The 23,157-nt window shown below is 45.7% G+C and overlaps 1 protein-coding gene and 1 long non-coding RNA gene across 6 annotated transcripts in view; one reads left to right on the forward strand and one right to left on the reverse strand.

Annotated features, from left to right (window-relative positions):
• The window catches only part of LOC119431857 (ATP-binding cassette sub-family C member 2-like), a 1,116,245-nt gene that overhangs the window by 1,079,069 nt on the left and 14,019 nt on the right, over positions 1-23,157 (reverse strand). The window lies entirely within an intron of this gene.
• Positions 10,871-21,158, forward strand: LOC125940720 (uncharacterized). Its single transcript, XR_007463920.1, has 3 exons — positions 10,871-12,033; positions 16,493-16,618; positions 20,837-21,158. It is a non-coding gene; the product is annotated as an uncharacterized LOC125940720 (long non-coding RNA).

The raw sequence follows: 23,157 nt of genomic DNA on the forward strand, positions 1-23,157 counted from the left end.
AGAATATTGAAACGTGCGAGGGGAGCTCGGTTGAAGAAAGAACGAAGCTGGGCTGGATCGGGTGTGGCACCGTGGACTGTTTTCGCTGAGCGATACCTTCGCATTCATCATCTTGTAAATAAACGCGATCCATCGCCTTGAAGTCGTCTTGAAGAAACACGTAAATCCACTCCCGATTATTCGTAATAGAGCACTTCTTTTCATTTCAGGTGAGTCGAGCGCGCTGCCTTCACGGAGAGGCTCACTCTACAAAACATTGGCACTCCTAGGGCAGACTTTTCACATGTGGGCTAATTAGCACTTCTAATAATGACTTCAATATTCAACCGGTAATGTGCAACTATAAAACGCGGTATTTACGGCCTGGTTAGAGTCACTGTCACGCGTACAAACGCGGCTGTGGGAATGCTTCTCCGTAAACGGTTGTGCCCGAGCACTGGCGCCAGAGCGGGCGCGAGGACAAGGCCCGAGACGCTGTTTCGGCGCCATGCAACGGGCCGCACCTTCTCTTTTATCCAGGGGCCGTGGGCCGTGGCACGAGTTACCATGGCCGGCGTCGGCCGCTGTCACAGCTCGGAGAAAGCCTTCCATCCTGCGTCCGCACGCGTCGGTGACCAGGAGTAGAATGGGCTATACAGCCACGCTTGCACAACATGCATTTATGCGAACCATATGATTTCGTTCGAGCGTCGTCGTCTTCGTCCACAGCTGACGCGTTCGCACGCGCTCCTGCCAATGCATTGCGAGGGGAAGAAAAGGTTTTGCACGCTATTCTCGGGAGAGAGAGAAACAAAATGAGAGAGAGAGACGCATTCACGGAGGGGGTCTTCTGGAACACGTTGTCGGCATGGCAACGCGATTGAACGCGGTGTCGGCATTGCAAAGCGGTGTCGGTGCTGCAAGCTGCGCTATGAAACGCGGTATTCAGCGCAGATGCGCTAATAGATGCCTAGCATAGCCAAGCTCAACTCAGGCGCAACCAAGACCGAGCCTAGCTGCTACCAAGTTCAACCTAGGCACACGACTATAGGTCTAGATACTACCAAGTTCAAACCTCAACATAATCAAGTTCAACCTAGCTACACCCAAGAGACCCAATCAATCGCCCAGCTTCACTGTGTTTTGAGCTTTGCGTGGCCTAGTGGAAGCTATCGGTTTTTTTTACTTACAGGTCGGGCCTGGTCATTCACACGCGCGCCCTTCCTAAGCTTAGTAATGAACGCCCGGGCCCGGACTGGGCCGTAAAATCAGGCCCGTGCAGTGTTCTAATTCAGAGTTCTCCATATGAGCCGGTTTCATTCGGTCAGCAGAAACCACCTCAGATTGGCCGCGATTGTCTTCAGTAAATTCCTTGTTTGTGCGATGGACCCCTTTTAACGGCCCGTCGTACAGTGCTTGGGGAGGTCACTGCACTGCGTCATTCAGTGCGTCAAAAACATGGGAGCAGGACCACAGTTCCGAGTTCATAACCGCTGAAAGGTCTGTTCAGAGTTTCGAAGTCCAAAAGGCCTTCAAAGAAATTCACATAGGCCGAAAAATATTGCTATCGCGGTCTTCGAACCGCCCTCTGGTGGCACTGGTATCTAGTGGTATGCATTCACGAGGTCCACCTTTGAGAGTATTATGGCACCATGCAAGTTCGTTGTAATATCATGAATGTGCGGCATAAGGTAGCGGTCCGGTACAGTTGCTCTACTGAGTGCCCGGTAATCTCCACATGGTCGCCAGTCGTCTGATGGTGGTTTTGGTACCTTGTGAAGCGGAGGCGTCCAAGGGCTTGACGATGGCCGGTTGGTACCAAGCTCGAGCATGCGTGATCGAACGGTTGGCGAGCCAACGGAGCTTCTCAGGGCATATGCGACGCGGTCTGGCATGGTTATGTAGTTATATAACGGAGCACGTTAGGCGCAGCCGAGGTGTCCACCTTTGCTTGGCGCATGAGTTCTGGAAACTTGTTTATTATTGCCACAAAGCGTGATGTTGCGACTGATGTGACCATGGTAGGTGATGTGACCAAGGATGTCATCAAGGTAGGTTAATGGAGGGTGTCTTGAGGGATTGCTTTGAACTGTTGCTTGCGCTCGGTGCTATGCCTTCACGAGGTCCGCCTTTGAGAATATTATAGCACCATGCAAGTTTCTTGTAATATCATGAATGTGCGGCACAAGGTAGCGGTCCGGTACAGTTGCCCGAATGAGTGCCCGGTAATCTCCGCATGGTACCCAGTCGTCTGATGCCGGTTTTGGTACCTTGGGAAGCGGAGGCGTCCAAGGGCTTGACGACGGCCGGGTGGTACCAAGATCGAACAGTTGGCGAGCCAAACGGAGCTTCTCAGGGGATATGCGACGCGGTCTGTCATGGATGGGAGGCGACGCACACTGGCATGGATATGTGATGTTGGGGCTGATCAGACCAAGGTAGGGGTTAATGGAGGGTGTCTTGAGGGCTTGCTTTGAACTGTTGCTTGCGATACAGGATCATACAGCCTTCGGTTGCGCACGTTTACCAAAAAACCGGCAGATCCCACGTCCTGTGGGAATCGATGTTATGCGAAGCAGTGTGCGGGGAGCCTACCAAGTTAACAAAACGACCATGAGAGCACCAAGACGTAGGCTGCTCCTCCATGACCTACATGACACGCATGTCATGACATTCATGTCATGAGTCCTCAGGAGTCCCTTTAGCTACATCTAAGAGACCTCAAGGCGAAAGTCTTAGCCGAGCTCATTACTATGACTTCGACCATCAACCTTTAGCCTTTTCCTTCACTTAGTACCACATCCGAACCCATTTCAGTGGTTTTTGAATATTAATCTATTAATCGTTTTCGCCGAGTAATTCTCATTTTTGCGGAGTCATGGTCATGACTATGACTTCTACAACAATTCTTTAGTGTTCCCTTCACTTAGTGCCACCGTCCGAATCCATTCCAGTGCTTGTTGAGTATTAATCTTTTTTGCTGTGTCATTGGCATTTTTGCTGAGTCATGCTCATGACTATGACTTTTACCACCATCCTTTAGTGTTTCCTTCATTTAGTACCCTCATTCAAACCCATTTCAGTGGTTCTTGAGTGTGAATATTTTTTTCACTGAGTTATTGCCATTTTCGCTGAGTCATGGTCATGACTATGACTTCTACCATCACCCTTTAGTGTTTCCTTCACTTAGTACCCACGTCTAAACCCATTTCAGTGGTTTTTGAGTCTTCATCTTTTTCGCTGAGTCATTGTCATTTTTGCTGTCATGCGCATTAATTTAATTTCTACCATCATCCTTTAGTGTTTCCTTCACTTAGTGCCCACATCCGAATCCATTTCAGTGGTTTTTCAGTCTTAAACTTTATCGCTGAGTCATTGTCATTTATGCTGTCATGCTCATTAATTTGATTTATACCATCATCCTTCAGTGTTTCCTTCACTTAGTGCCCACATCTGAATCCATTCCAGTGGTTTTTGAGTGTTAATCTTTTTTCCTGGGTCTGACTGAGGGTACCACTCTTACCGAAGCAAATGCATCCGCAAGTAACCCAAGAAAGAAGAATGGCGAGAGCCACGGTCCTCACAAAGGGTCACTCCAACGATCCGCGCGCGTACTACGTGGACGTGGCGAAGTATCCCCACCGGCCAAACACGTACGCAGCAGCAGTCATCGCTGCAGACACCGGAGTACTCACAACGTCGGGAAGCATACGGTGCAAGTCGCCCACGCAAGCCGAGGAGTTTGCAATCGCACTGGCACTAGCGATCCCGGATTGCCGCACGGTCCTCAGCGACTCGAAGCCGGCAATAGTCAACTTTGCTACAAACAACGTCCATGGAACCACTGCAAGAGTATGTTCAACGATAGCAAGACCGGAAACCAACGTTACCGTCAAGTGGTTCCCTGCGCACGCCGGGGAGCTGGACGCGGGCCCGAACCGCAACGAGGAGGCAGATACGGAGGCACACGCGCTAACTAGCCGCGGGTCTCCGTCAACGCATTCCTCGGAGCCGCAACGACCCGATGCCGAAGACGAAGAGTATTCCATCACAACGTACGGCGACGTTCTGCAGTGGTACAGAACGAGCAGACGCCTCTACCCACCACCTCACCGAGACCTACAACGCAGCGAAGCAGCCACACTACGGCAGTTGCAAGTACAAGCCATATGGACCCCCGTATGGGCAAAGCACGTTTGCCCGGAGGTATACACCACGGATATATGCCAACACTGCAAGAAGGCGCGCGCCACCCAGAGACACCTCCTCTGGGACTGTGCGCCACCGCCGGATAACCAAGAAGCAATGCCAACTGTCATCAGCAGCAAGATCATCAGCCGAGAGCCAGGCAACCAAAGAGACGTGGTCCAGCACGTGCTTAGCATCCTGGAACGCCAGCGGCCGAAAGCGGCGCCCCCACGGGTTTGACGCGAGTAGGTTGCTGCTCCGGGGACGTTCGAGCACGCTAGTGTCTCGCTTTAATTCCCCTACCCCTTCCCCCCTTTATGCCGGATCGACAATAAAGTTGTTTCACTCACTCACTTCCTGGGTCATTGTCATGGCTTACATGACACGCATGTCATGACATTTATGTCACGACCTATCACTCATGTTCGTCATACACTGCTGTCATACCTACCAAGTTAACGAAACGACCATGAGAGCACCAGGACTAGGCGGCTGTTTCAGGACCTACATGACATTCTTGTCATGACATATCATTTAAGTTCGTCTTATACTCTTGTCATGCTATGCCAATTTTGGTACCTACCAAGTTAACGAAATGGCCATGAGAGCACCAAGACGTATGCGGCTGTCTCATGACCTACATGACACGCATGTCATGACATCCATGTCATGACATATCATTAATGTTCGTCATATACTCTTGTCATAGTATGCCAATTTTGGTACATGCCAAGTTAACGAAACGACCATGAGAGCACAAAGACGTAGGTGGCTAGATAGATAGATAGATAGATAGATAGATCGATAGATAGATAGATAGATAGATAGATAGATAGATAGATAGATAGATACTGTCAAAGTACAAATGTTCGCCAAGAAATGCTTCGCATTTAATACCAAAATGACGGAGGGAATCGGCCCCAAGGATTGCAAATTTGACATCGGCAAGTATAAAAATCCGACAAAATGTGTTTTACTTTTTTAGGTCTAGGTTGAGAGACAGCGAGGCGTTACCGCAAGTAGCGATCGTTGTTGTGTTGTTGACTGCTTGTAATGGAGATGAGCTCGGGTGCTTACGGTCAGCTGGAGACGCAGGGATAACGCTCACCTCTGCGCCTGTGTCCACAAGGAAGCGGACGCCACAACCACGTTCGGTGACCCCTGAAGGGCGACTTTCCGTCGACATTGCAGCATTAGTTGCCCTCATTGCTCACGTTTCCCGGATAGTCACAGGGCACAAGGCATTTGCGCGCAGCATCGCCATCATTCTTGTGGTACCAGCATCAACACAGTCGTGGCTGCTGCGGCGGTGCCGTGCGCTAATTCCAAGGGCGCAAAGTGCTTGCTTGCAAAGCTCCCACTGTGTCAGTGATGCGCGCGATCTCTTCGCGAAGCTCCAGGAATTCGTTGGCAAAGGAGGTGGAAGCACTCTCCACAGTTCAGTGTTGCCAGGTTTGGCTATATATAGCCAAAATGGGCTACGGGAAAATTTTTTTGGCGTCGACTTGGACGAGTTGGCTATGTGGCTATATTTGGGCTACTGAAAATCTGCGACTTGGCTGTGTTTGGTATTTAAGTGGTGCCCTAATACACGCTCCAGAGCTGGCTCTGATCGGGTAGAAGCAAATCTCGACGGCTGTGTTTTAGCTGGCGGAGCCGGCCGCGTGGCAGTACGTGTGTGCGTGGCCGAAATGACCCCCCGCCTTTCGACTTTCCTTTCCACTCTGCGCCGTTGTCTGAGCCGGTGGCTTTGAGCTTTGATGCACTCAAACTGACACCCTGCTTGAACGTTAGGCTCCCGATCCCCGGGCATCGGGATGAATCTGGGAGTAGTGGGTTTTTCACAGTACACTGTACTGACATGGCTATGCTCAGGAAGGGAGAGCAATAACATAGGGTCGGGGCCGTCGGGCGATCGTGGCGCCAGCATGAATGAAGGGAAGCACGGGTGGATGACACGCCCCAGTGTGTTCATGACCATGTCTTAATTCTGGGTGAACTATCGCACCGGGCACAGCTTTCGACCAGGATCCTCCACGTATCTCGCGCGAAGCTTTACTGCCATTTTCCTTCTCCTGCTAGATGAATTTTTCTTCGTGCTTAGTTTAGAGATTCATTTCGATAGGTTGGACGTAAGATCGGATCCTCCTCAGAGAGGAGAAACCAAACATGGGGAAGTGGACCAAGTATTCGAGAACGTATAAAAAAGAAGGGATCAAGACCCCGAGCCAAAGGTGGGTTCTGGTGCTTTTACTTCTAGATGGTTTGCCCGTAACGTCACGGATGCAGATACTCATTCTGCTAATATCGAACCATGTTTGCCACGAAGACATCAGTACACCACGTCACATGAACTTCACCCACCGTGTTGGCTTAGCTTGAGAGGTGCCGTGCTGCTGGCTGGAGGGCGCGTGTTTGATGCCCGGCCACGTAGGCCACATATTGATCAAGGTGAAATGCAGGAACACCCGTGCACTTAGGTGTACGTCAAAGAACCCGAGGTGGCCAAAATTAATCCCGAGTCCCCCACTGCGTCATGCCTCCCAATCATATCGTGGTTTTGGCACGTAAAACTCCAGCAATTATTAGAGTTTTAGAATAGGGGCCCTCAGACGTATTGGTGCCCCAAAGAAATAGCGTCGAAGCCACTTCGCGTGCGCAAGACGGAAACTGTGTTTGGGTTTAGCGTCGGGTACGCTATTTCATCGATTTAGTGGGAGCCCCAAAAGCTGCCCCAAAAGCTTTCGTCAACAAACGTGGCGGCGCCCATCGAAGCGAGGGCTGTAACCTAGCACACAACTGGGCTCGATTCGTGGTAATGCGTGAAGTTCGTACGCTAGAAGTGATTGCGGTTATCGCTTTCTCTCAACTAACATGTGTTATGAAGATGGATTCATTATACGCCACTGATTCCGAATTCAATTGTCGATTTCATGGCTTGTAGTAGAGCACTGCACGGGCTCGGGCTTACCCGAAAGCCCGGGCCCGGCCCGGCCCACGGGCCGGGCCGGGCCGGGTAGAGGAGTTTTTTCACGGGCTCGGGCCGGGCTCGGGCACGGCGTGTGCTTTTTGACCCGGGCCCGGGCCGGGCTCGGGTTTTTTGACGCGGGCCCGGGCCGGGCTCGGGCTTTCTGCGAGTTATTCTCGGGCTTCTCAACTTTGAAAAATATGTATTTTTCGGTCTCGGGCCGGGTTCGGGCCGGTTTCGAGTCGGGCTCGGGCCGGGCTCCGGCTTAAGGTGAAGGGGTGGCGGGCCGGGCCGGGCGGGTAACGTAGAATATTTCCGGGCCCGGGCCGGGCCCGGGTCTCGCCATAAATGTTTTGATCGGGCTCGGGCGGGCGGCCCAATGTAAAAACGGGCCCGGGCCGGGCCCGGGCCGCAAAAATCGGCCCGTGCAGTGCTCTAGCTCGTAGGCCTATCACAGATTTACTTGGCTGGGTGAAGGTGCGTAAAGTTGGTTCCTCAAAACTAAGAGCAACAAGTTGCATGCTGCTAATCTAATAAGTTCTAAACTGTAATTAAAGGCTAAAACACGAATGTCTAAATTACTTTTGTTATCATAAAATGGTATATTTTATTTTAATATTTATAACAGCTTTCCTTTGACGCCGTAGTGACGCTGCAAACGGAAAACGTCTATTCTAAAAACTCTTCACACCTGCATGCCCTAACGCTAACACCCGCAAAGCTCTTTGGGGCCCCAAACTTTATATAGGAGCCCCTATTTTAAAACTTTATTAGCCATCAACATGGTTTGCTTTTTGACAGTAACCGATTTTCACAGCACACCACTGTTATCAATTTTGTGTTTACCATTGCTCTTTGTGCGCCATCGCGGCTTTTGCCATTTCGAGCGAGTTAGTTCGGGACGTGCTCGTCGCCGAAAACGACTGCGCGCTTCTTACACTAGTGTGCCGTTTTGCGCAGGAATCTCTTAAAGCTCCGCTTCGCCGATTCAGACAGTGAGTGGCATCTGTTACCTGTCCCTTTTCGTAACGCACGTTCTTGGCGTGCTAGAGACCTAAGATGGCGGCCAGGTTGATGTAAATTGACACTATATAGGTAGTGTGTGCCCCAGCTAATCCGGCCCAAGTTAATTGAAAAACAGAAACAAAAAAAAAAACGACGAGAAAACAAGATAGAACGATGCGATAAATAACGCGAGGTATCATAGCGCGAAAGAATTGTTTTATATATCCTATTGAAAAATTTGTGCGCGAATTGTGCGAGAAATGTGCGAGATGTATGCATATCGCACAGATTTGACGAGAAGTGTGCGATGTGCTACGCACATTCAACGAGATATCGTAGAAAATGTGCGAGATCTGTATGCATGAGCTGCGTAGACTTCACGAAGTGTGCGAGATCTATGCGAGGTGCTACGCGAATGCATGTGCGAGATGTGTGCGATGTGCTGTGCCAGCCTAACGAGATTCTGTACGAGGTGTGCGAGATAGCGTGTGATGTGTACGCACTGTAGTCATAGGAGCAACGAGATCTTGGCCGATGACTACAAATTGCATACAAAGTGCATCCACCTAAGTCGTAGTGTATACAAAAGCTCGTGAATGACAGCAAGATTTTATGATGAATCGTTTGTAGCACATGCAAGGACATAATCAATGTGCTGTATGGCGACGTCGAACCATTGTGCCACATATAGCAGCATAAACTGCAGAATGAATAAGAGCGCCAGTGTTGAATTTCTGCAATTTTATATAATGGACACACACATCTCCATCAAAGCTCATGTCAGTCCTAATGATGCAATGATTTTCACTTGGGGACATATTCTCGGATAATCACTTACGACAATACTCCTGTGCCTTCGTGTGACGCATTGCTCAACCAGTCAATAAGCGCGCACTGACAGTGATATAGCCAAAAGCTGTTGTCTGAGAGTACGTCCCTTGTTCAGAGTGGATCACCCGAAGCTTTTAATGCAATATAGGGTTGAGTACCTTCACAGTTTCGGAAAAAAATGCTATAGGTTTGTTTTATGCAGAATAAAAGAAGCTCACTGAAAACACATCCCACACGGACAAGTTGGCAAATGATTTTATTGCATGCGGTTTGATCAGTAACAGAAGATGCACGCGCTTTGTCACAGCCTGATCATATTGCTTGCGTCAGAGCTGTCAGTCAGAGGTAGCAATGCAGAAATTTCAAGCTGCACGTTTTTCAAACAGCTAAGTGTGCCCCCCCCCCCCCCTTAAGACGAGTAATTCACGAAGAAAGTTGGATTAGTTGGTGTTGATGCAGTTGCTGTGACTAGTGCGAACAACGGAAAAAAAGGTGGGACAGGACAGAGCCCTCTCTCGTATCCCACCTTTTTTCCGTTAGTCTTGTTCGCGTTAGTAATTATGTCACAGCCCCCACAAGGCTATCAAATCTGCTAGTCACTTTTTATTGCCCATATTTTAAGAGGTTGTTAGTGCCTGTTTATGCCAAACTGTAGCAGGCAGGCATAAACTGGCCATGCATGCCCACATGTAAAAAATAAAAAGAACCACAAACTCAGTGTAAATAAATTGGTGAATAAATAGCCAAAATAGCAGCCAAAATCTATCGCACTTTGACAGAAAAAAATAGCGAAATTACATAACCATCAATCACAAATGCTGTCATACGATCAGCACATTTTGCCCAATTGCTGCTTGAAAAATTATTTGCACTAAGTCTTTCACAACTTGTGCACTGTATGCTGAGAGAGCTTGACGTAGTAAAAAAACCTCGTATTTGCCGCGCAACAGCGGCAAATACGAGTTTAGCGTGGCAACGGAGCATTATCTGTGTATATACTACACAAAACTGAATTTGAAATTAACGGAGAAATAACTAAGTAGTTCGTGCAGTGATGGTTCAGAGCAAGGCAACGCTTTGCGATTCGTTAAAAGCTGACCTCGAAACGACCAAAATGTCAATGTCCCTACATTCAAGCAGGGTCGTTAAATGACGAACATGCAGCATATCCTGGCGTTCGCGCACGCCGGAAACAAACTAAAAACACTTTTGCAAATCGCTGACACAATAACGACGCATATCAGACACGCGCACGCACGCACGCACGCGCACACGCACGCGCACACACACACACACAGAACACAAGCAGTGTCCGAAAGCACTCGCGACAGACAGTGCGGACGTTCTCGCGCGTTGGCAAATCGAGCCGGCGTGGCAGCAGCGTCCGATGCACAGACAGCACTCTTCATGAACTATACACATCCGCAAAACGGCACACAAGCCAGAACAAAGTGCGTCGACGACGCCACTCGACACCAAATGCGTGGTCGATACCGCCGCATAAAACACCAACACCTCGTAGAATTCACAAACCAAACCACGATATGCTGCGATTTAACGGCCCTGACCGGTTGATACGGCTGCTCCGCAGGTTGCTGTCCTCGATGTTGAAAGAAACGTTGAAACACGCCGCATCACTCGCATAACATGTGAATACCAGCCGCCACCATCGATGCGATCACGATTACCATGGAGCACCGTGCCGATACAGTGGTGCCGAGGAGCCAGAGACCAACGTTGAGACGACAAAACGGTAGACGACAATGTAAACAATATGGCCGCCATGACGTTTATCCGGCTCTTGCAAAGCTTCCGGTGCCTCTATCTTGACGAAATGACATCATTTTCCCGTGTTCGGCTGTCAAAATGTTACCAGTCTAGAAACGTTGGGCTGTCGGTATGTGAGCGTAGCATGAATATTTTCCTTGCGGACGGTCGATGTGGTAGTTTAATCATATTTACGCTTTGCCGAGAGAAAATGTGCTCTTTTTTGTGCGCATCAGCGATCGCTAAGCCCCTGGGCCTGTGCAACGCTGCTAGCTAGCTGTATCTCTCGTGCGGTGCGGCGTTGTTGGTTATCGTAGTTCGGTCCATTCGTGCTCTTTGTTCCCGGCTGATTAGCAGCCTCTGGTACTCTCGCCGATCTCGCAGCGGTTCACAGTGCACGGAAGAATGTGTTGGAAATTGTACTATTACGTTCATCCGCAATTTAACAGTGTTTATGCCGGAAGGACAGTTCGTGCAGTCGATGCCGCCGGACCTGACACGAAGGAGCGTTTGCCGAGTATGTCTCGAAAGGTAAGTCCGGCGCTTGGCGCATTTTTATAGTTCGTGTAGTGTGCCTTGTTAGGCGGAGCACAAGATGATTAGTACAGCGACAAAAATATAAAAGTGATTTTCTAATGTTTGTTATTAATGCCGTAGTACACATTTAGCAAAACGTTTTATGAAAATTACCCTCAGACAAGTATAGGATGTTGCCAAGAGCTTCATATATTGTTTCTTTGCTTTCTGTTATGAAATACACTAGCGCCGAGTATCGTTTAGTCTGAACGGGCACAAAAATTGATGCCGCGAATGTCACTGCTTCTGTACGTAATTTCTCAGAGAGAAATGGTATATGTGGTGAAGTACGTTGACGTGTTGTCTTCACAGCTAACATCTGCGCGAGACGGCACCGGATTGCTCTGTCTGACTCATGAGCACATTTTAGCTTGTATGCAAATTTTTCTGCTTATATATTGTCAAGACAACCTGTGTTTCTTGTGTTGAGTGTTCTGTATGTCTTCGTCCATTTGACAGGTTAAATAACTGCCCGTGATGTCAGAATGAGATATTTGCACAACCATGTAGCTGGCTGAGGTGTTTTCACAATTTAACGCGGTGTTGTTAAATCACAAGTTTGCAGTTTCAGCAGTAATTGCAATAAACTGAACATTTCTTATTGTTTATGGATGTCACGATTTCGTGAGACGGATGCAATCTCTGCACCACATGGGAGCCTGTGGCAAAATGCAGTCTGAGCAGCCCGACAAGGAATCTGATCTGCTTGCTTTGACAAGGTGTGTACAAAACAGTCACTGCCACTTATGAGTTCTAGGTTGTGTTGGTATAATTCGTACGTGCCATCGGTCCTGAATCTTTTGGTGAGATTTACGAATTTGGACTCGTTCTACAATTTTACTATTGTTGCATTGAGTTATGAGAATGAAATTCTATTGGGAATATGTTGTAAGAATCTTGAAAAATGGGGTGGTATGAGATTACAAAATTGCATCTAAAACAATAAATTGTGATGGCACTTGTGCTGCTTTATTAGCAATGCAAAATCCCTAACGAGTATACCAGAGGGGCACTTCCTACCAAGCCCGATTCAGATCAAAATTAGCTACTGCAATTGGCTTCCTCGCACAGCTTGCACAAAAGAGCTAATCACAAGTGAGAAATTCGATCCGGATTGGGCTTGATCGCAATGAAAAGTGCACTGTATGACACCCGTATTAGACGAGCTTATTGAGATAAGTTCGTAAAGCCGGCTAAATCGGCAACAGCAAAAGCACTGAAAAAAGCACACTGGTCTAAAAACAATGTTGTCAGTTTCTGCTGTTCCAAGTTAATGGTTAATAATGTGTCTCTATTGAACAATGTAGGCGCTGAGAGAAAACTTTAAGAAAATACATGCTGTCTTTCCAACACAGCATTGTGTGTAGGATTTTTGCAAAACATAAAGTTCACAGGCTGGCAGGTGTGGCATAACGTACAACACTTTTGCTTTAGATGCCATATTCATAACTTCCAGTTTTGACATAATATTCGAGTACTACTTGAACTGTATATTTTAAAATATCGCCTACCTTCAGTTAAATCAATGTACCTAAGTAGCCTCCTCTGAGTCAAGTATAATTGGGGGCTTGAGTAGATATGCATGATATGCTACTTACTGACTGTATAGTGACATATTTTTTTAGGAACTGTGTTTTGAGGCACACATATCCTGTTATGTCTTGTTATGAGTTGCCCGACGAAAGCAGAAGGGCATTGCAAGTTATTGCATATATTACTGCACTTAATTCCTTACATACATGCCTGCACAGATTCTGTGTTCCTAGATTTATTTCTCTAAGTAGTCAAAAATCATGTATTACACTTCTTTTTCTCTTTTTTTTGGGGGGGGGGGGCTGTTCATTGATTCCCATTCCTAAAGGGACGTTGAAAGAAAAAACCACGAAAGGTGGCTTGAAAGTGTTTGAATTTTCTGTTTAACCTCTTATTATTTATTCTTCTAAAGCACTACCAGCATGAACACGTTTCTGTTCACTTTTATAAGCTAGCTGCCAGATAAGAAACTACAGTGTGAAAGAGTATTTATTTCTTTTTTTACTTGTTTTATTGTATGTTCTTTATTTGGCTCACAATGTTCTACCTACCACCTTATGCAGTGCTCCAGCTGGAGCCTATGAGGTATGTTTATAAATGAATAAGTAAATTCCTGAAGCTTGCAACAAACCATGAGGCATAACATTTAAATGTAGTCAGTTCATAATACATCCCTAGAGCAGCATAGCATCAAGCTTGAAGCTGATCTCTGATGTCCCATAAATTGCAGGTTTGATAATGTGGTATCACAAACTGCTGGTTACACATGTCAGTCAGCCTGGTGCAGTGGTCGCAGGTGAGAGTGTAACTGAAAGCTGGGTATGCTTTGCCCTTCCGCATTTCACATGGGAGGGAGCTTGAACTCTGCTCTTGCTTCTCTTATAGTTGGGACCATCTCTCTCACCTTCTCCTTATTATTGTCAACTTGCTAATATGCACTTCTACAAGCTTAGTTATGATGTTGACTGCTGAACTTGGATGATGTGCGTTTCAATAGTTAGTGGGACCCCCAAAACCATGCTGTACTTTGTGTGCATTTCAAATGGTCAATTTGAAATATGCGATTGTCTGACATTCTCAGGGAAACAAGGTTTGTGTTCTGAATAAGGCATAGGCTGCTTCCCGAAAGAGTACCAGAAACAATACTTTCTCACTCAACAAAAGTGTTTAGGCACGCCGTGCTCAGGCCATGCTGACCTACAATAATTAGATCACAATGTGCTATACGACCGTTACATGTTATTAAAAGTGGCAGACAAAAGTCATAATGCACTTGAATTTCACTGTTAAAATGTGTGTGGCTACCTAACATTTAGCCTTAGCCCCTTTGGCGCAGACACCATTAGTGCAAAAGGGGCGTATGTCATTACCAAGCTTTTGGGATAAGCACAGACTGAATAAGCACTTGTCAAGATTTTGAGTAGTACTATAACCTGAGACCCGCCCAAAGTGTGATTTTATTTTTATTTTTTCATTTAGACCATGGAGTCACACTTCTCTTAAGCCTGTGCAGATACGTCACGCTAGGCGAGCCCCATTTATTTCTCCCTTTACAGTGAATCCTGTTTTTCAGTTTCATGTTGCATGACACACAAAAGCACTTTAAGCAAGGCCAAAAATAAGTGGTTTGAATCTGTACTAAATGACTCCGGACACATTTTTTTGTTTGGAGACAGCTTAGACGCATCATGTATTCTTTCTTTTTGTGTTAGTTTTGTGATGAGAGGTTATTTATTGCAAAAAGAAAATGAAGGTTAAAGTGGCATTTCCTGCCAAATTTTGTGGCGAAACATCGTACGTTGGAGGACATCATGCATTCCAGAGTATTTTCGTATATTTTGGCTGTTGCGGTTCAGTACACATGCTCCAAAATTGCTAAGTTCAGTTCTTGCCTCTTTTAGAATGCAATATAGTCAATTTTTGCCAAAAACAAATTAACTAGGCCTTAGCAGACAGCCAGCAGGTGTGGGAACTTTATTGTGGTTTCACCACCTGTACATCGTTCTTGTGTATTTTCTAGCTTATCAAGCCTCTACTTTTGGATAACTGCAGTCTTTCTGGGTTTGCGGATGAGTAATTCAATAATGCATCTCAAATAATTATTTTTCCCTTAAGTGTCCCTTTAAAGTTTTGTCTGATTGATGTGGCATGAGACAACACTGCCCGAAAGTTATCTTGCATGTCAGCAGTTGTGTTGCCATGTAATCACCAGTATTGTCTTTGAGGTGCTCAGAGATGTCACTGCACTTATTCTTCATTACCCAAGTCCCTAAGAAGCCATAAAGAGGATCTGTTTGAAATGTCCTGCAATAAGTTATATAAGACTGTATTCACTGGGGCTCTGTTAAATGCTTGCAGTAGAAAAGCACTGTCTTCTCCAAAACATGCATAGTGTGTTGGTAATTTGTCAACGATTCTTTTTACCTCAACAGTCATGGAAATATTGATTTACCGTGTTCACTGGCAGATTTATATCAAGCCTGATCTCTGTAGCTGACTAGGTTTTTTATTACACAAAAATTAAGCTGGTTTTCAATAATACCACCTTTTCACAGTACTGAAGCACCAGTTTGCAAAAATAATAGAATAAGTTTAACTCTATTTTTTGTAAAAGCAAGCTTACACAGCAACTTCAGTGAGTTTTTTAACCGCGGCAGGCTTAGGATGTTGGTTGAAAATTAAGTTGCTTAAAGACGTGTTGCATCAGAGAGCATGTTTTCTTTTATCTATTGTAGCATTATCTGATCTCTTATGTTCCTTTCCATGCTATTCACAGTGCACACTTTCTAAGGAGATAAGGGACACACAGAGTGTGAAAGAGGACAGTTATTTTTCACTGTCGGCCTGTCGCTTATTCTTTTGGCATGTGTGTGCCATGAACACCATCAAAATGAACTGTTACCAACTTGCCCAAGCTTCAGCTCTTGCGCTTGGTGTTTTTGTCTACAAAATGTCCATATGGCAGTAGTAGTGTTGCTGATATTTGCGTGTATGAAAAGGGGATGCTTACTTGATTGCAGAACAATTTGATTGGTTCTACACATGGTACTGAACTTACCAATGTCATTTTAAAGGTGGGATTAGGTAGGAAGCTATTGTGGTACTGTTTAAAGTGCCCTTGTGCAGATGCAGAAGCTTGTCTTCTGTTGACAAAAATTGGGCTCAAGCCATAGGAGGATAGTTGTCAAAGTGTAATGAAAGCCTCCTGGTAGACATGCTGAGTTATGCTGCTGGGGACACTTATTGGTTAGCCCTATTGGGTAATGCTGCTAGGCTTATGGGTGCTTTAACATTGCAGTGCCTGCAGAATGCATGTCGTGCTATGGTATCAGAATTGGCCCACCAAGTGACCACCTTTGCTTACACTATGTGGCTTTCTGGCCTACTTTACTTAACCTGACTGCCACCTATACACAAGGAGGAGAAGGGAGGCAAAAAAAAAGGGATCTTCAATTAATTTTCTTGCATAGATGGCTCATGCATCATATTTTTCTTATAGTGCAGGATTTGTTACTCAAAGTGAAGCTTGCTATATGGAGAATATCTACATTTTTTCATATGTATACCGAACAAGGATTAATTTGTTCACGGTGTCACTTTTTATATAATACTCACGTGACACTAAGCCCACTTGTATTAATGCAGGTATGGCTGGGCCTGCAGAGAAAGTGTAAGCAGACTGTGCTGTGTTGCTGATCAGTGCTGATCTCCACGCCTGAGTTGGTCCCACAACATCCAGGCACCAGCGTGCTTTGCTTCATCATTGACAAGGTAATATGATATGGAGAGCTTGCACCTGGATATCAGTTTTGAGCTTGACTTTTGAGAAATATGTTGAGATAGAAGACACAAGGGTTGGCCTTGGTGATAGATACACGTGTGTGTTTTTTTAAAGTGCCCTTTTTGAAATATTCTTCATGGACCTATTTTCAGCAAATGTTTACATTCCTTAATTGCAAACTGCCATGGAGCTGGTTTATGCCTTAAACTAGCACTCTTTCACCAAGAAAAAGCCTTATTTAGCATAAAATTCATAGGAAAGGCAAGGAGGTGACAGGACAGAACACTACTAACACCATCCAATTTTACTGCTTGCACAGCAATATAAAGCGAGAGTTGAAGGGACGAGGTTTGGGTTTGTGTTCGTTGGTTCTATGGGTTTTGGAGCCCCACACAGCTTCTTTGCTAGGCAGACAAGCTTGTGGGATGTGCTTCTGAAATTTGCACAGCACACTGACAGTGCAGGTGCGGGCGTCATCTTCGGAAGGAAGTGCACTGACGGCACCATTCATGGCGCAGATGACTCTCATAGAGTCAGGCAAGGCACCAGTGTTGATGTTTGTTCCCTTGCCCAAAACAGCATGTTTAGGTTCAGTAAGAAGACAAGTTAAACATTACTTTCATGGTTTGAGTGGCCGCATTTTTCTTAGAGCACTGAATTTCTTTTCTTGCAACTGCCTGCCCTGGTGTTTCCTTAGCGTCGGCATGAAGTTGGCATGGAGTTACGCATCCGGGAACTCGTGAACAATGACCCTGTAGTTGACACTTTGCGAAGAATACATCGGCTTCCAAGCCCTTCATTTTCTGTTGGCATACTTTTACTTGTACTGTTAGCAATTTCTTCTCGGCTTGCTGAATTATCCTGAGGCCCCACACTGACACTACTGATGTCTTCAATTGAAGACTTTTCAGGATAAGACTCCTGGCTTTGCAAGTGTGGTTTAAAAAAAGGTGGCACTTACAGGTGGCTATTCAAGACCTGAGTGAAATGATCCGGCAAGTCTTGGTTACATCTTGTGTGTAGTCCTGTTGGAGTTAAACATTTTACGAAAAATTGTGTCGTCACTAACACGATGATAAGCACTTGGTCATTCACCACAACTTCATAGTCGTTACCTGGCTAAATGAATTTTCGTCGAACCCTTGATAATACCTTCTACAGAACTTATGTACAAAACATTGTTACCAAGACTTACTGGTTCGTCTCACTCGCGTCCAGAATAGAAATCTGTAAGTGCCACCTTCCTGAAAAGTCTACACTTGAAAGCATCGGTAGTGTCAGCGTGGGGCCTCGAGATAATTCGGCCAGCTGGGAAGAAATTACTGGCAGCAAGAGTTCAAGAGTGCTGACAGAAAATCAAGAGCGTGTGAACTAGAGCAGACCATTATTCGGGTCTTCTGGGACATACAGCTGAATGTCAACTTCACAGCGAGACTAACGGACCACCTGTGCGGGCAGTCACAAGAAAGCTTGATGTATTATAAGCAAAACAGCCTGTTCAAACCAGGAAGTTATCTTGAGCTTGTCTTCCTACAAGCCCACTAAACCTGAAACTGCCATTCTGTGCAAAAGACAACTTCAACACTGGCACTTCACCCAACACTGACGAAAGTAAGCTGCATCGTGTAACGTGCCCGCAGTAAGCTCTTTCTGAAGCAGAAGGGCCCACGAGCTTGCCTTCCATGGTGTAATTCAGGAACCTGTCTCGGCTCCAGAAAGGGAGCTTTTTTGGCTTGGCTTGGGTCAATGACCATAAAATTATCATTACCAAACAGAACGCATTAACAGTTGCAGACTCAGGGTAATGTTTTACTTGCTTGATTTTGTGGACAAAAACTGATGAAAGGGTGCCTAATGTGACTAGTTATCCTGTCCAGGAGTCCGTGATTTCAAGGAGTTTGACAATCATTTCATTGGCTAACAATCGCAAAGCATACTTGTGTTGTCATTTGAAACAAAACCACGCACTTTAAGGAACGGTGACAATTTCTTTAGGTGTGGGGAGCACCTGCACTGCATATATAATTTTGGGTAAAAAGAAAGTAAGGCGGAATGGGCCATATAAAATTAATGACAATAATTTTGGCATAAGTAGATTTTTGCTCAAACCATCTGAAAGTTTCTTGTTTTAGAAAGTATTAAATTTTGTTAAACGTAGCTGCTGTCAGATGATTCTATGTAAGCATTTGGCCTTATGCAGTACTATTTGCTTTAAATAAAATTTTTGGGTTTTATTTGTCAAAACCTCAATATGATTGCTGAACGACATATTGTAGGGCAAAGGCACAAATACACAGATGATATACGAAAACATGTCACAGGTGCTGCTAATAACTTAATTCGAAACACAACAGGATACTGTATATATACTCTTCCGAATGCACAGGCGCACTAGCCACTTCGGGAAGACAACAGAGGGCAATTATTCGTGCTAACACAATCATTTTGAAGATCTAAAGAAAGCAAGTTCCGCGTCGTACAAAACAACAGAGGTCTGACTTACACAAGCACTACTTTTTTATGTAAAACGCTTTGAGTAGCTTACATGCAATTTTATCTTTACTTCTGCCTGGGATCTTCACATCATGAAATCTCGCACGACAAGGGCAGGCTTTTTTTTTTGCTGATAGATGCGCATTCAAGTCTGTCGTCATGTTTTTAGCATGCTCCCTCATTCAATCATTGATGCAGCAGCCAGTTTGTCCTACATAGGACTTTCCACAAGGCAGTGGGATTTCATAAACCACACCGGGACCACATTGCCCGTAAGGTGTTACATGTTGTACTTGGCAGCTTACCTTAGATCTGCCCATTATGCGGGGACACATTCGGGCCAGCCTATTGGGAACAGAGAACAATAGAGGCACTCTATGCCTGTTCGCCACTTTCTTTAAATTGTGGCTCAACTTATGCACATACGGTACAACTTGCGTTCTTGGGCCACTCGGCTCACCAGCTCTGGCCTCATTCACCAGTGTGCCCGCTTTTGTAGTGTTCTCTTTTCCCAATATGCTGGCCCAACTGTGTCCCCGCATAATTGGCAGATCTAAGGTAGGCTGCCAAGTACAACACGTCACACCTTACTGGCGATGTGCTACCAGAGGGGTTTATGAAATCCCACTGTCTTGTGGAAAGTCCTATGTAGGACAAACTGGCCGCTGCATCAATGATCGAATCATGGAGCATGCTAACAACACGACGAAATACTTGAATGCGCATCTTTCAGCACAATGTAAAGCCTGTCCTTGTCGTGCGAGATTTCATGATGGGAAGATCCTGGGCAGAACTAAAGATAAAACAGCACGTGAGCTGTTGGAAGCATTTTACATAAAAGAAAAAAAGTAGTGCTTGTGAAAGTTGACCTATATTGTTTTCATGATGTGGAACTTGCTTTCTTTAGATCTTCAAAATGATCGTGTTAGCCCTGATAATCGCCCTCTATGCTCTGCCCGAAGTAGCTGGTGCGCCTGCGCGTTGTGAGGAGTACATATACTGTATCTCGCTGTGCTTCAAATACAGTTGTTAGTAGCGCCTGTGACGTGTGTCTGTGTATCTTCTGTGTATTTGTGCCTTTGCGCTATGTCGTTCAGCAAACAGCAACTTGCCTAACACCAAGTCCTTCTGCACAATATGATTATGGGGGACACTGTAGTGGGGAACTCTGGATTAACTTTGAACACCGGGGGTATGTGCCCAATGCACCTTATGGGGGTGTTGTTGCACTTTGTTGCCATCAAAATGTGGCCGTTGTGCATGGTATTTTATCCTGCGCCATTCGGCTTAGCAGTTCAATGCCAAAGCTACTACGCCACCACGATTTTTAGTTTTGCTGGCAGAATAGCAGTTTCCAAGTAATTAGCTCGACCTGTTGATGCTGCTCTCTAAAAGTAGATTTTATGCATGTTACTTATGTTGCTTCAGTACTACTAATTATTATTACTCAAATAATGCCTTTTTTTACTGTAATAACACTTGTTTCAGTGATCTGCTAATGTAACAGGTTATTCTACGACACTATAATGCACATTTCCTTAGGAGTCATAAGCATTGCAGGACACCACTTATTTTTAATAAATTTTGTTCAGTATCGCATGTTCTGAATGCTAAAGCATTCTTACCTGTGTGAATGTCAGCTAAACAGCTTTTGCCTATGTGTTATCTTATTGCATGTGTGAAAAAAAACTGTTGGCTTTTGTTTACTTTTTCAGGTGCGCGGCAAGCTCTCACTCAAGCAACACATTCCAGTGGTCTTCTGTCAACAGACTGGGTCTATTGAAGTACCATTACAAGGTCCAATAAACAACGCTTGCGAGATGTGTGACGTGCTCTTGCTTAAAATCGGAGGACTTCACTATTAATGTAAGCTTGAATAGGTGTGCTGAAGAACCTGTGTAACGTGTACTTGTTTATTAACAAGTACAAACCATTACCTCACCTGACATTTTTTTTCACCTCAACATAACTCTTTACTGTAGATTTCTGAACAAACCATTACAGCGACACAACACTGCAGTAAGGTCAGCACAAGTGTTCATGCATGAACACTTGTATTTCCAAGAATTGTATTTGCATTATTATACTAAATATGAATATGAGGTGCGTATCTTTTTCAGGGTGCATACTCTCGCAGGTTGTACAAGCTCGTCATCTTGTACGCACTCAGCTCGTAGAAACGAACTCGTTCATAATGTACGAGAATCTCGTTCAGTGACAAGAACGCAATCTCGTACACGTGTGCGAGAAATGTACGCGATGATTGCTGCGTAGACTGTACGAGGTTCTCGTAGACTCAACGAGTTCTCGCAGACTGAACGAGTTTCTCGCACAGTCTACGGAGCAATAATCGCGTACACTATTTCTCGTACATTCTCGTTCACATTTTTTTCAATAGCTCATCAAAAAAGAAGCCGTGAGCACGTCGCCATCGCTGATCGCTGGACAGCTGAACTTCTAAGCCGTATCCAGAGATAACGTGTGAGATCGATCACGCTGAACATTATTTTGTGTTCAGGACAGCTAAAAAGCAAAGTTCGTAGTTCATATTACTGTAAATAACTAAAAATAATAACTTAGTACTATCCGTCATAAAATAAAAGCACTCATTTCGCCCTCTGCAGCGATTCGCTGGAACTTAAGAGCTTCCGGGGCCAACCTAAAAGTGTCCTGTGCAAGCATGATGTCGCTGTTGTTGATGTAAAGGGCCGACCGTCACGGCGGCACGGACATTTTGTTACGACGGGTTGTGCAAAAAAAGATTGCCGTAGTCGACTGTGAAAATCTACACACAAATAAAATTGCAAATAAAAATGGCTATATTTGGCTACGAAATATTTTGCACTTTTTTTCTGTTTGGCTACATTTGGACTACAACTTCTCTAGCTTTTGGCTACGCCGCCTCGTCGGACCTGGCAACACTGGACTCTCCACTTGCCCACTTGCTACGGGGACGAAAGGAATCGGCCTTGCCATGATCGTGTCATTGATGGCGGCGGTCTTAGCATGATCCTTTTCAGCCACCGTAGCAAACGCCACCTGCACGTTCTTGTGGAGATGCTGAAGAGATATTTCGCGCAGCAGCGTGCTGTCGAGATCTGTAACGCTCCCCACAAGTCGCTGCATGTGGCGCAGTAGTTGAAGTGGTGTGCGGTCGCCAAGGTGGGTGTCGTTCAGGACATAGAGTTTCAGACTATAAAACCTAGAGGGAAACATGGCGCTGCTGCGCTGTGGTATGCATGGGAATGCCGGTATCTTGTGGATTCGGATTGGCATCGTTCTTGGAGAGCCCGAACGCCTTGAAGACGCGCCTGGTTAGCACCGATCCGTCTGTCACAATGCATTGCCTACTAAAACAGCACGTAAAAAACTGCCTTAGCTTTATTATTACACAAAAACATGTTTTGTTTAATTTTGAGGACATACTATTGGATGCAGAATTCTATGAAACGTAAAAAAGTATCAGGTGGCCGCTAAAGTTGGAGGGCAGACGACAAGATTCTCGCTCGCTTTGGAACAACTAGTCGTCTGTTGTTAATTTTCTTCGCTTGATGCTCCATTGTTGGTGAGTAAACTTTATTAATAGATGTAATATGGGTGAATGAAAGCCTTTTATGTAGATTTTATTTTAAGAACGCGTTATTTGTGTAGCCAAAGCCACGTTTTAGACGAAGCCTCGTACAATACCAGCCAACACAAGCCTCGCAGACACATATCCCGTCATTCCCATGAGGGCACGGCAGCCCTTTAAGAAACTCGCTTAGCTGGTGGCGCCAGTTAACCTCTAGGTGTTATAGTGAGAAACTCTATAGTTCAGGAGTTGCCGTAACCGTTCACGTTCAGATGGTGCGATGCGTCGTGTGCTTCAAAGTTTGGTAAGCGTTCTCCGCAGGTGGGGCGAGAAGCAGACCGCAGACCTCGCTGGCTGTAGCTGGCGGAAAGCACGATGTGATGGTAGCGCGTGGGGTCCGCTGTGATGTGCCGGGCGGCGAATTGTGCCTCGATTTGACTGAACCAAGGCTGGGGGTCTGTGGGC

The sequence above is a fragment of the Dermacentor silvarum genome, chromosome 10, assembly GCF_013339745.2.
Source record: "Dermacentor silvarum isolate Dsil-2018 chromosome 10, BIME_Dsil_1.4, whole genome shotgun sequence".
Lineage (NCBI taxonomy): Eukaryota > Metazoa > Arthropoda > Arachnida > Ixodida > Ixodidae > Dermacentor > Dermacentor silvarum.